The sequence below is a fragment of the Vigna umbellata genome, chromosome 5 (genome assembly GCF_029865625.1).
Source record: "Vigna umbellata cultivar VRB3 chromosome 5, Vumbellata_1.0, whole genome shotgun sequence".
In the NCBI taxonomy this organism is placed as follows: domain Eukaryota; kingdom Viridiplantae; phylum Streptophyta; class Magnoliopsida; order Fabales; family Fabaceae; genus Vigna; species Vigna umbellata.
This window is the reverse complement of record NC_142169.1, coordinates 45,945,088-45,955,288: the sequence shown is the minus strand read 5'-3', so window position 1 is coordinate 45,955,288 and position 10,201 is coordinate 45,945,088. Positions and strand designations below refer to the sequence as shown.

The 10,201-nt window shown below is 42.1% G+C and overlaps 1 pseudogene; it reads left to right on the top strand.

Moving 5' to 3' along the window:
* Window positions 1–935: 935 nt before the first annotated feature.
* Window positions 936–2,414, top strand: LOC148198479 (uncharacterized; annotated as a pseudogene).
* The last annotated feature ends 7,787 nt before the right edge of the window (window positions 2,415–10,201 follow it).

Here is a 10,201-nt window from a genome sequence, read left to right as displayed (position 1 = left end):
TCCGGTCTCTAACATGCTTCATTATTAGAGACTGTTCGGTTTTTTTTTTTGGTTTTGGTTTAGTTTTCAATATCATTTTCCATTGCCTGTTGTCTTCATACTGTTCGGTCACCTAATACCGTTCGTCCTTTTCCTTAGCTGTTAAGTTGCTTTTACCGTTCGGACACACTTCTGTGTATGACCGTTCGGTCTGTTTGTTGTTGTAAACGATCGTTCGTTTCTTGTCAGGATGTTCTACCTAGTTGCACAACCGTTCGGTCTCCAACTTCACTGTTAGAGATCGTTCGTCCATTTCTTTGATCTGCTTTTTATTATCGTTGCTCTGTGACGTTCGGCTTGTCTTGTTCCCTGTCAGGACGCTCGGTCTTTAGCGACCGTTCGCTCGTTTCTTTTTTTGGAGATCGTTCGGTCTCAATGTTATTACCGTTCGGTTTTTACTTCTGTGCAATTATAGTGCACCGTTCGGTCAATGCTTAATTATACCATTCGGTCTTTTATATCACCGCTCGGTTTTAACACTTATAGTTAGAACCGTTCGGTTTTTTGCTTTCAGCTTTTTATTTTGTAGTTCTCTTTAACTTCCTCCAATTTTAATTTAATTTAATTTTCCTTGTAAAAACATTTTCAACCCTCCCCTACGTGTTCGATCTGAGACTGAACCGCAATTTGGTCCTTGAGAGACGACCTAGGAGTCACTTACTAGTACTATACTGCATTAATTTTGCAATCAATTTTTGTGTGAGGTGCGACCCTCTCATCAAAATGGCGCCGTTGCCGGGGACCAACGGTTCGGTCTTAGGTCTTTTGTTGTGTTAGTGTGTGTTGTGTTTTGTCTTGTATGTTTGAGTATGTGTGATTTGTTTGCTTAGGTTGTTTTGTGTGTTCGAAATTTTTGTGCTATTGTTTCATGATTTTAGGGTGTTGTGACTTAGTGCATGACTAGGGGAAATCCTGGGCCTATACCACCCTTTGATCCTGAGATTGATAGAACTTTTCATAGGTTAGCTAGGCATTCTAGAAATTTATCTTTAGAGTCTGTTCCATTAGATACTGTGCATCCCACTGCTGAGTACTTTGTGCATACTGCATCTACTGCATCTGTTGCATCTGCACTTGATTCTGATTCTGATTCTGTTGTTTTTCACACTGAGAACAATATGGCACAACCTCCACCTCATGAGAGGACTTTTAGGGAGATGGCTGCACCTGATTTCGATATTGAAAGCTTGTGCATCCAATATCCTGATGAGGAAGTTCCATTTGTTCTCAAGACTGGACTGATCCATTTGTTGCCCAAGTTTCATGGTCTTGCAGGTGAGAGTCCACATAAGCATTTGAAGGAATTCCACATCGTCTGTTCCAGTATGAAACCACATGATGTTCCTGAAGAGCACATCTTCTTGAAAGCATTCCCTCATTCATTGGAAAATGTTGCTAAGGACTGGTTGTATGGTTTGGCGCCTAGATCCGTCACTAGCTGGGATGATCTGAAGAGGTTGTTCTTGGATAAATTTTTCCCAGCATCCCGGACCACTGCTATCAGAAAAGACATAACTGGGATTAGGCAGCTTGGTGGAGAGAACCTGTATGAGTATTGGGAGAGATTCAAGACACTTTGTGCTAGTTGTCCCCACCATCAAATACCTGAACAACTCCTTATCCAGTACTTCTATGAGGGTTTGAACAACATGGATCGGGGTATGATTGAGAAGATGGCCTCCAACTCCCAGCAGTTTAGCACCAGGAATGATGCCATTGTGGTGGGGGGCGTACATGATGTGGTTGCCCAGTCTTTATCAGCTGTTGAAAGCAAGTTGGAAGGCAAGATTGACTCTCTTGCGAAGTTGGTGACACAGTTGACTACCAACCAGAGATCTGCAGCTCCATCTGCATCTGTTGCACGACTATGTGCTATTTGTCCTTCTAGTGACCACTATACAGATGCCTGTCCTTCTTTGCAGCACCCTACTACCTCTGATGCGCCTCAGTCTTATGCTACGAACATCTACAACAGCAGGCAGCCACAACAGCAAAATCATGACTTGTCCAGCAACAAGTACAACCCAGGGTGGAGGAATCACCCCAATCTTAGATGGAACAATGCGCCACAGCATCAGCAGCAGGCGTCACCTTTCTAGAATGCTGGAGCACCTAACAGATATGTGCCTCCACCTATGCAACAACACCAGAGGCAACAACAACAGCAGCAGCAAGAGGCACCTGCCCAACCAGCTACCCACCCTTCCACTTCGTCTGAACCTTCATTAGAAGAGTTAGTGAGACAGATGACTATGCAAAACCTGCAGTTTCAAAAAGATAACATGCAATTTCAGCAGGAGACTAGAGCTTCCATACAGAGTCTCACTAACCAGATGGGTCAGATGGCTACTCAGATAAACCAGGCTCAGTCTTAGAATTCTAATAAGTTACCATCCCAGACTGTGCAGAATCTAAGGAATGTGAGTGTCATAACCCTCAGATCAGGGAAGCAGATTGTTGTGCCTTCAAAGCCCACTTCAACACCTACACCCGTGCCTGCCACTAGTCCTAGAGAGGACGACCATGACGGTCCACGCAGGGCATTTGAGGTGGGTGGATTGATGAAAGGGTCGCACCTCCCAACAAAAGTTGTGCATAAAAGAATGCAGTATAGACTAGGAAGTGACTCCTAGGTCGTCTCTCAAGGACCAATTTTGGTTCAGTCTCAGATCAAACACGTACTGGGGGGTTTTGTGAAAGTTTTGTGAAAGCACGTGAACTTAAATTAAATTGAAAACAAAACGCAATCGAACATAATTGAAGGCATTTAAAGTAAATGGAAACAGTGAACTGACTAAAATGCAGCAAATAATGAGCACGTAATGGGCTATTCAAATGCAATACTTTAACTAAAACATCGAATGCCGAATGCAACTTGGAATTAAAGAAAATATGCAATCTTAATCTAATTAATGAAAGGCATCGTGCACAACTCCATTTCTTCACTGAAATAATAAATTTAAAAGCGCGTGAATAATAAAAATAAAATGAAGTAGTAAGCTTCACAGCACATCTAATATTTAAATGCACTGATTAATCTAAAAAGTGAAACAATGAAATGCACATCGAAATAGCACTAAAAGCAACACGTGAACAGTAAACCAAACTTTGAAGCTTTCTCTCGCTGGACATAACAGCCATCACGCCTCCCCTGCATTCCAGCTCCTTCACCATTTCCTCCACCAAATCAAATCACCGTGCACCCCATTCATTCCTTTAAAAGAAACAAAACCCCCATAAAGCTGCACCGCTGCACCAAATGAAATCACTGTCCACGCTTTCAATCACCAAAAACGGAACTAAGCAAGTGTGGCTGGAGCTCTTTCTCTCACTCTCCCTCTAGCCGTAGCCCTCCATAGCTAAAAGTATGTCCCCCCCCCCCAATGTTCAAAGGTGAAAATGCAGAAAAGAAAAGGGTGGCGGCTGACGCTCCTGGACTATCCAGCCCTAAGCCCAGACACACACACTGCTGGAGCTCTCTCCTCTAAATGCTTCAACCTGCTGCCTCCTCTGGACCGTGTGCAGTTGCTTGCTGGATTCACTGGATGCACCCCCCACGTTCGTAGCCCGTGCTGGATGCCACGTGAAGTTCCTTGCTCAAGCTGGAAAAACCGAGAGCTTCCAAGCCTGCTGCTGTCCGCGTGAATTGGATTCCCGTGTGCACCTCTCCATTCAACACTGGACCGCTTCTGGATGTCACCCCTCTTTCATGCTCCGCTGGAATGGTGTCCAAGTGTGCTGGAAGCTTGAAGTGGCAGCTGGACCGTGAACTTTCTTCTGCCAAGCTGCTGGGCTGTGTTGCCTTCTGGACGTAGCACCCTTCCGTGGCTGCAGTTGAGCCTTTTCTCTCTATGCACACACCACTCTGGAAACTCACTCCATGCAGCTCCAAAATTGATTCCAGCATGTGCTCTTAATTTCGGCCCATCTCCATGTGCACCCTCCATTCTCTCCACGCACCCCTCTATTTTTTTCTGGACCGTGTGCAGCTCTCAATTTAATGGCTTCTTTCTCTGTTCATTAAAATATTACGTTCCAGCAAGCAAGAGTAAGTGTGGTGCGGCTCCCACTTTTATTCCCATGTATATTGCCGAAATAAATTGTCCATGGGGGCCGTAACATATTGCTTTTTTGAAGCTCCTTTTTGAATGCCAAATGCTTTTCTTGATGTCACTCTCATTTTTCTTCTCCACACTTCTTTTGTGGAGAGCTTGAATTATGTGACAACCCTCCAAATGTTCCAAAATTATATTTCCAAAAATTTCCCTACAATTAATAATGCAAATAATTAGCTCAAATAATTCAAATTAATTAAAATTTGAATTTCCGATCAAATTAAGCACAATTAAGGAAAATGGGAAAATACTGGACATTTAAGCACAATTCCCTGATTAAATTCGGTGAAATAAGCTAAGTGAAATTGAGAAAATATTGACTCATCAAAATAGACCACACTTAGTCTTTTGCACTCCTGGGCAAAATCAAGACGCAGATCAGGGAACAGTTCAAAGGACATCCAGGGTATGACACAAACTTAGCACACAGAAAACAAAGACTCGCAAGGAAACAAACAGAATTTACACAGTCCTCAAGAAATCTGGACAGAGAAAAGAAGTAGACAATTCCAACACAGAATGAATCAGAGAAAGCAGATACTCATGAAATCATCCAAGCAATTCAAGACATGGCAAAATGATTAATCAGCTCAAGAGGTGAATTAAAAGCAACAGAACCTCACAGATGCACTATCAGTGTTTCTCTCAAGTGTTTAAGGTAAATCAATGTCACTCAATGCACTCAAAAAAGCAATCACAAACAGACTTGGCAAGCCTCTAATATCAACACTCAAGCACATACGCATGTTCAAATCAAAAGGTCTTTCATGGTTGTAATGGGCCAAGGACAAAGGAGGATATATCTGGATAAGAAGGTACAAACCATAAGGAACAGAGGAGCAATGGGGAACAAGTGTAAACACATTCAAACACACCCACAACCTCTAATTCCATCCTCTTCTTGACTCCATTATTCACAATTATTCACATTTTTTTTTACTATTTTTCTGCTTCTTTTTTTTTTTTTTTTTTTCATCCTGTCTCTTTTTTTTTTATTTTTTTTTTTATTTTTACTCTATTCAGCACACAATTTCAAGAGACAAGATACACCACATATTTACCAAAACAAAACAAGAAGAGGAACCAACTAGCCAATTCATCAGAATCCCCAAGAAGACCACACTTGTTCCCAAAACACTTCCAAAGCTCCAAAATTCCCTAAGGTTAAGATAATCATGGTTTTTCACTTAGGGCTAGTGTATGAGCTTCAAAACAAAGAAATGGGGGAAAGTATAGGCTCAAAAGGGGTTATCAAAGGATCAAAACAAGGTAAGCTTATTTGGCTAGAGAGGCTCAAGAACAAAACTGCCTTTATCACTTCCAAACATGCATATCAATCAAGAATTATCAACAAGAGTCAAGCCAAGGCATATGCGCAAGCAATCAAGAGACGTATCACACACAAGAAAGAACATAAAGTGGCTCAAATCTCACACAGGGCAATTGTCACAATCAATTCAACCTCTCAAACATCATAATCATCTTCCAAAGCAGAGAAAAGCAAGGATTTTAAACAAATCAGAGTATCAATGAAGTGAAAGACACATCTACAACCTAAACAAAGTCCAGAAATCAAGAGAAACATGCAAAACTGTACACAAGACACGACAAAAATAACCTAGAAAAGAAAAAATTTAACCAGGAAAACAAAAACTAACAAAGAAAAATCAGAATCTCCCCCAATAGACCACACTTAAACTACACAGTGTCCTCAATGTGTCACAATCAGCAGATCAAACAATCAGAACAGTCATCAGATATCGACAAAGTGCAATAAAAGTGAGGAAAAGGGGAGAAGAGAGAAAGAAAACTCCCCTGATCATGGTGGCAGTTGCCAATTTTGGACTTGCAGGGGGATGTCTTCCGCCATTGGATCCAGCCAGGAAGTTTTGAGGAAGAATTGCTTCATCCTCCAGATTTGATCTAGCAGGGAGATATCATCCACAGCTGGATCTAAGAAGCAAAGATTGTCGATGAGCAGGTTCAGCTGGTGCCTATTGATCTTGAAGCTTTTGTCAGTGTTAGCACCTTTATTTTCCACTGTGGGTGCATGTTGGTCAAATTCCTGTGTACCTCCTGCAACATGGTTAGTGCAATGTGGCTCCAAAGAAATGGCATGCAGAGGTATAACACCCAATCCCAATTTATCAGACTGAACCTCAGATACATCCTCAGAACATGAATCAATTTCAAAATCACAAGCAATATCAACTGCAGACTCAGATTCATGTTCAATGCATGGAGAATAAACATTCGGATGTGATAGCAAAAAGTGGTTCTCATCATGCAGAGAAGGACAATTAAGAACAGACTCATCAACAATATAATCATCAACACACCTATCAACATCATAATCATGCATAGCACAATCATCAACAGAATAATCAATTTGAGGTATGTTTACCTCCACTTCCCTAAAGATTGGAATAGTGGTGGAGGATGAGAATGGTCTACCTGGCTCAAAATTGCTGCTTATACCTGCCTGGTCCTCAAAATCTTCATAAGTCTCCGCATGTGCAAGAGTAGAGACATCTGAAGGTGGGAAAGTATGTGGCGCAGTAGTAAGCTCATAACTCTGCTCCCCATCTTCTATGTGAATGACACTAGCATCATCAGGAATCAGAACAGTCTGAAATGGTGATTCCTCTAAATCTTGAGACTGTTCCTGATTGAGTTGAGTAGCCATCTGCCCTATCTGGTCATTCAAGCTCTGAATGGACGCTCTGGTCTCTTGCTGAAACTGCAGGTTCTGCATGGTCAACTGCTCCAACAACTCTTGCAATGTAGGCTCAGAAATAGAAGGCTGAGGAGCTATTTCGGCAGAAGCATCATATTGTTGACTCTGATATTGCTGGACTAGTGGAGGCATGAAAGTACTCTGGAATGGTGGTTCTTGATATTGATGTTGTGGAGCATTGTACCATCCCAAGGTAGGGTCATTCCATCCAAGACCGTATCCATCTTGCACATGGGAGAATTTGCTCAGAAATTTATGCTCAAGATCTTCCCATCTGGTAATGGATCCTGGAGGAAGAGAGTCTTTCCAATCTTTTGCTGCTCTTTCTAATGAGTGCGGGAATGCCCTTAAGAAAACTAGATCGTCCGGGACATTTGGAAGTTTCATTAAAGAGCAAATTCGATAAAGCCTATCCAAATGTTCATGTGGGCATTCATCTGCAAGACCATAAAACTTGGGCAACAAATTCATTAGTCCAGTGGTGAGAACTAAATGATCACCATCCTCATTAGGTGGAACCGGCTCCCAAAGAGAGCTCTCAGAAGTTGGAGGATGGGTCATATTATTCTCAGCATAAAAGTCAGCAGAATTACAATCAGAGTAATATGCAGAATAAGAGTCATAGCTAGAGGCATCGGCAGAATAAGCAGTATTCACATAATCAAAATAGGTAGACATGGTGAAAGAAGAATACTAAAAATCACGAAACAAATAAAACACAACACATTTATACATGCAACACGCACACACAAAACAGAACATCACATCACATCACATCACATCACATCACATTACAACACAAGACAAAACACAACACACACAAACACAACAAAAAGACCTAAGACTGAACCGTTGGTCCCCGGCAGCGGCGCCATTTTGATGAAAGGGTCGCACCTCCCAACAAAAGTTGTGCATAAAAGAATGCAGTATAGACTAGGAAGTGACTCCTAGGTCGTCTCTCAAGGACCAATTTTGGTTCAGTCTCAGATCAAACACGTACTGGGGGGTTTTGTGAAAGTTTTGTGAAAGCACGTGAACTTAAATTAAATTGAAAACAAAACGCAATCGAACATAATTGAAGGCATTTAAAGTAAATGGAAACAGTGAACTGACTAAAATGCAGCAAATAATGAGCACGTAATGGCTATTCAAATGCAATACTTTAACTAAAACATCGAATGCCGAATGCAACTTGGAATTAAAGAAAATATGCAATCTTAATCTAATTAATGAAAGGCACCGTGCACAACTCCATTTCTTCACTGAAATAATAAATTTAAAAGCGCGTGAATAATAAAAATAAAATGAAGTAGTAAGCTTCACAGCACATCTAATATTTAAATGCACTGATTAATCTAAAAAGTGAAACAATGAAATGCACATCGAAATAGCACTAAAAGCAACACGTGAACAGTAAACCAAACTTTGAAGCTTTCTCTCGCTGGACATAACAGCCATCACGCCTCCCCTGCATTCCAGCTCCTTCACCATTTCCTCCACCAAATCAAATCACCGTGCACCCCATTCATTCCTTTAAAAGAAACAAAACCCCCATAAAGCTGCACCGCTGCACCAAATGAAATCACTGTCCACGCTTTCAATCACCAAAAACGGAACTAAGCAAGTGTGGCTGGAGCTCTTTCTCTCACTCTCCCTCTAGCCGTAGCCCTCCATAGCTAAAAGTATGTCCCCCCCCCCCCAATGTTCAAAGGTGAAAATGCAGAAAAGAAAAGGGTGGCGGCTGACGCTCCTGGACTATCCAGCCCTAAGCCCAGACACACACACTGCTGGAGCTCTCTCCTCTAAATGCTTCAACCTGCTGCCTCCTCTGGACCGTGTGCAGTTGCTTGCTGGATTCACTGGATGCACCCCCCACGTTCGTAGCCCGTGCTGGATGCCACGTGAAGTTCCTTGCTCAAGCTGGAAAAACCGAGAGCTTCCAAGCCTGCTGCTGTCCGCGTGAATTGGATTCCCGTGTGCACCTCTCCATTCAACACTGGACCGCTTCTGGATGTCACCCCTCTTTCATGCTCCGCTGGAATGGTGTCCAAGTGTGCTGGAAGCTTGAAGTGGCAGCTGGACCGTGAACTTTCTTCTGCCAAGCTGCTGGGCTGTGTTGCCTTCTGGACGTAGCACCCTTCCGTGGCTGCAGTTGAGCCTTTTCTCTCTATGCACACACCACTCTGGAAACTCACTCCATGCAGCTCCAAAATTGATTCCAGCATGTGCTCTTAATTTCGGCCCATCTCCATGTGCACCCTCCATTCTCTCCACGCACCCCTCTATTTTTTCTGGACCGTGTGCAGCTCTCAATTTAATGGCTTCTTTCTCTGTTCATTAAAATATTACGTTCCAGCAAGCAAGAGTAAGTGTGGTGCGGCTCCCACTTTTATTCCCATGTATATTGCCGAAATAAATTGTCCATGGGGGCCGTAACATATTGCTTTTTTGAAGCTCCTTTTTGAATGCCAAATGCTTTTCTTGATGTCACTCTCATTTTTCTTCTCCACACTTCTTTTGTGGAGAGCTTGAATTATGTGACAACCCTCCAAATGTTCCAAAATTATATTTCCAAAAATTTCCCTACAATTAATAATGCAAATAATTAGCTCAAATAATTCAAATTAATTAAAATTTGAATTTCCGATCAAATTAAGCACAATTAAGGAAAATGGGAAAATACTGGACATTTAAGCACAATTCCCTGATTAAATTCGGTGAAATAAGCTAAGTGAAATTGAGAAAATATTGACTCATCATGGATCTTCTTCTCCAGCCAGTGGTTCTTCTTCAGGTGGATCTTCTCCCTCTTCCACCACCACCGCTGCCGCACCTTCTCCATTGGTTGACTGACCTATCCCTCTTCCATTCCCTTCACGGGCACTTCTATGTATGACGGTTCAGTCTGTTTGTTGTTGTAAACGACCGTTCGTTTCTTGTCAGGACGTTCGACCTAGTTGCACAACCGTTCGGTCTCCAACTTCACTGTTAGAGATCGTTCGTCCATTTCTTTGATCTGCTTTTTATTATCGTTGCTCTGTGACGTTCTGCTTGTCTTGTTCCCTGTCAGGACGCTCGGTCTTTAGCGACCGTTCGCTCGTTTCTTTTTTTGGAGACCGTTCGGTCTCAATGTTATTACCGTTTGGTTTTTACTTTTGTGCAATTATAGTTCACCGTTCGGTCAATGCTTAATTAGACCGTTCGGTCTTTTATATCACCGCTCGGTTTTAACACTTATGGTTAGAACCGTTCGGTTTTCTGCTTTCAGCTTTTTATTTTGTAGTTGTCTTTAACTTCCTCCAATTTTAAT